Source organism: Morone saxatilis, unplaced genomic scaffold (assembly GCF_004916995.1).
Source record: "Morone saxatilis isolate NCDOM2014 unplaced genomic scaffold, NCSU_SB_2.0 Contig18, whole genome shotgun sequence".
NCBI lineage: Eukaryota > Metazoa > Chordata > Actinopteri > Moronidae > Morone > Morone saxatilis.
In genome coordinates, this window is record NW_023339740.1 from 28,937,604 (window position 1) to 28,941,631 (window position 4,028).

Sequence of the window (4,028 nt, forward strand, 5' to 3'; positions counted from 1 at the left end):
CCGAAGGAACAATAAATGTGATTTGATGATTTTACTTCACATTTTTCTGCAGAGGAGGGAGACGTGATGTGGCACCAGGGGGACATCCGGTCTTGCTGTGTCTGCCTTCATGTACTGACATTGTCTGTATGTGTGTGTGCCTGGGTTCGTAGAGCAATGTGCAGATAGCTAACAGCGCCGCCAGTGGCCGTTCAGTGAACTGCAGTCTGTTGCACACGCTCTGTACTAGACTGAATGCTGTAAAATAACTGACAATCATATTTATAATAATGTTACTATCTGCAATGTTCCTATATTTTATTTGGACAATTAGGTCCATGATACTAACTAGCTCGCTACTAACTAAGTCAGCCAACACCTCGAAGCTCGTTAGCTTTGTACCGCTACATCATTTATTGCATCATTAAAACCACATTGTTTCATATAATACATAAGTTAGTAAGCTAACGCTAGCTATCATATTCAGTCATACTATTTTGCTAGCAATAACATTAGCGAGCAAGCAACCATGGAGTCTGAATTAAGCTAACTGACAGTATCTGGCTACATTAGCTAGTTAGAAATTCATCGGTGTAGGGAAGCAGAGAGAGAAGGCCCTCGGAAGTGCGCATAAATGTCACATGCTTTGGATTTTGATTGTATTGAAAAAGTATCAAAGTATTGAAAAACCCCAGCTTAGTTTAGGTACGACAGTGAGAACTGAACAGTCCCTCTTGTATCAGAGCCAACATTTCAAAAGTATACATTTCAACCAGCAAAGTGAGAGATATATTATTTTATGTTTAGAATTTACACAAAGGTAAAGAAAGCACTGCATAACTTCAACTATTACTGTCGCCGTTCAGCTGTCAGATTACTGCCTCATATCTTCTAAAAAGTCCACAAACTCCTAATAAGAGTTTGGAAAGTTTTTCCGCTGAAGCTTATATTTGTTGCCGGCATGCTGTGAGCTTTGAATAGGACTCACAGACCCCTGCAATAATGAACCTGTTCAACTCAAAGCACTGCAGACATTTCAGGCAGTGAGGGAGACAGAAAGAGAAAAACAAACAACAACAAGAAAAGCCACCAAATTTTCAGTTACAAGGATTTGACATCGAAGGGTGTTTAGCAGTATGTGACCTTTATCCGGCTCTGATATCGATATCTGTCGTTTCACTTCGATTCTACTTGTTTTTTAATCAAGTCTGTCACAGAGAGAGATTATACGCTTTCCTTCATCCCCACAATAAACAATCTTCCAATCAATTCATTCCTTTGCTGCTCAGATATATCCTCAGTTATAACACAATGTTGTGTCCTCCACACACACTGAGGTATCAGTTCTTTACCATACATTGATTGTTTTATGTGTTTATCATTCATGCTGCCATTATTATTGATATCGTTGTTAGTATTAAATTGTTCACTACTACAGTAAACAGGACGAATCTTAGATACATAACCCGACGAGTCAGAGAGCTAACGTTACGCTACGAGCTGGAGTGCTAACGTTACACTACAAGCCAAAGCACTACAACAGCAAAACCCAAAACACTACAGACGTAAGCGACAACAGATGTTGACAACAATGTTTTCTGCCCTTGTGTTGTGGTTTGAGGTTCGCTGATACCTCTTGGGCCACCGTACACACACACACACACAGACTTCTTTACAAAGGGCAATCAGCTGTGTTGACAGAAGATGCTGATTCTCCATCCCCCCCCACCACCCCTGTTTACCCCCACCACACTTACACACACACACATACAGGTTTTTGTGTGCTAAAAGGACACTGCTGCCCAAACAGGTTTATTGCTGTATTAGAGGGACACCCCTTTCCACTTGCTTCACAGAGACGTGGTGAAAATAAAAAAATCTCACAAATTTCACTTCAGATATTGAATACACACAACACCACTCAAAATATGTCAACATCCCTAATTAGGAGGACAGAAGATAATTAGATAAATAAATTACAAGGACTAAATAAATTTGTAGGACAGCAGCTATACAACACACAACAATGACACTAACGTGCATTAAAGGGCCAAACATGAATAAGCTTTTACAGTTTTACCTTTAATTAATGCTAAAACACCGTCCACACAGTGCCCTGGGTGAACCACCTTCTTGATCATGGTATCTCCCCTGCCAGGTAAGTATGAGTTGGAAGAGTCAGAGAGTGGGTCCCCATTCCCAGACACAGCCCCCCGGCTGACGGTCCCTACAATATAAAATAATATAATATATAATCCCAGACTAACAGAGGGTGAAGCAATTGTTTTCCTTGCATTACTTCCCAACTGTTAGGAGCAGTGAGCATCCCCTGTGCGGTGCCAACAGGGACCAACTCCAGATCTGAGCCAGTGCCTTGGTGAAGGGCATTGTGACTATTGTGGACCAGGTGGTCAAGGTGGTGTCTATGATTGAAAAGGAAATTAGTAACTCTTAAGACTTATGGGAATCATATATAACAGTCCAACCCTTCAGAATGCTCTTCCAAAAAACACACCAGAAAGCCTGAAACTGGTCAGGTCAGAGTGCACGGTGCAGTTGTGCCAGGTGTTCTCACTCTCCTGGTGGTGCCAATGGGGATCTGAGGCTCAAAGGTTGATGCTGTCCTCCTGTCAACCTGCCAACCTGGAGGCTGAGCCTGAGGTGGTTAGGCCATTGCTGCATAAGTGGCCTACAGCTTCGGTCCACAGGTGCCACAGATGTCATAAAGCACAAGATCTTGACTACAGATGAGCTGCCAGAGCAAAGAGAGCTTACAGAGTGTCACCACAAAGACAAATAGTTATTGAGGAACAAATTAAGAAATTGCTCAGCAACGAGCAGAGAGCCCAAACAGTTTGCTGCCCAAGGCCGCCCCATGGGGCCTCTCTTTCACTTCACATAACACAGGTATCTGCTCAGCAACTCCGCCCAAGTGCCCCATGGCTCCTCCCTCCTAACTTATCATGGGAAAAAAGTATTGGGGAGGCACAAAGGCTCAGTGGTTAGCACTGTCGCCTCACAGCAAGAAGGTTGTGGGTTCAAATCCCGGCTACAAACTTCCCTGGACTTTCTGTCTGCTCCATTTGTTAACAGATAGCCTTACATCAAAGTTATAATCAGAGTAACAGCACTTTGATTAAAAAAACTGAATCATCAGCACTGTTTGAGAATTATCTGACTGTCAACCAATCAAAAGCTGTGAAATATAGTATTCATGAGGTGGTGCAGTACCACATTCAAACTATGAGGGCGCTGTGTTGATACACAGATTATACACAATATCTGGTAATTGAAGGACTTTTGCAGAAACTTTGGATTTGAGCTCTTTAAGAAACACTGAGCAGGACACTGACCCTGTCCTACTAGTACAAAATGTCCCCGTAGTGTCGGCATGTATTTATATCCAATGTCTGCTTGATACACAAAAACCAACACAAACACATTCACACACACACACACACACCCTGAGACTTACAGGCAATGAATCTTGTCAGTTTTAATAAATAGTTACATCTTTCAAGCTGCTGACGTCGCAGAGAGGAACAGATCAGAGAGAGAGAGTGAAAGGGTGAGAATGATAGTGGGTGGGTGAGTTGGGGGGGTTGTAGAGTGGGGGGTGTAGCTGACTCTGCTCACAGGCTGGAAGAAGGTGTATCTGTGTATGGACACTGTGTTTTACATGATGATCAATACGGTTGATCAAACTATTAACCATATAAATATTATTAGAATATAATATCAAACAGTTGAACTCTCAGCGTTTCTGTTGTCTAACTTTGCATCCAACTTGTGGCACAAGCTGCAAGTTTCAATTATTTATCTGGTAGTTTTAGATAATTTGATTAAATTTCTCAATTTATAGATGATTTTTTCAATAATTTACACTTGAATGTGTGGATCTCCGTAGCGGTCACATGTAGTTACAGTCAGCTGATGCAGCTGAACATTAAAATTAGGGATGTCCGATAATATCGGCCCTCCGATATTATTGGCCGATATTCACTAAAAAATGTAATATCAGGAATTATCGGATTTTTATAACCGATGTT

At 41.7% G+C, this 4,028-nt stretch overlaps 1 pseudogene; it reads right to left on the minus strand.

The window, feature by feature from the left end:
- Nucleotides 1–2,004: 2,004 nt before the first annotated feature.
- LOC118328964 lies at nucleotides 2,005–2,145 on the minus strand (annotated as a pseudogene).
- Nucleotides 2,146–4,028: the final 1,883 nt, after the last annotated feature.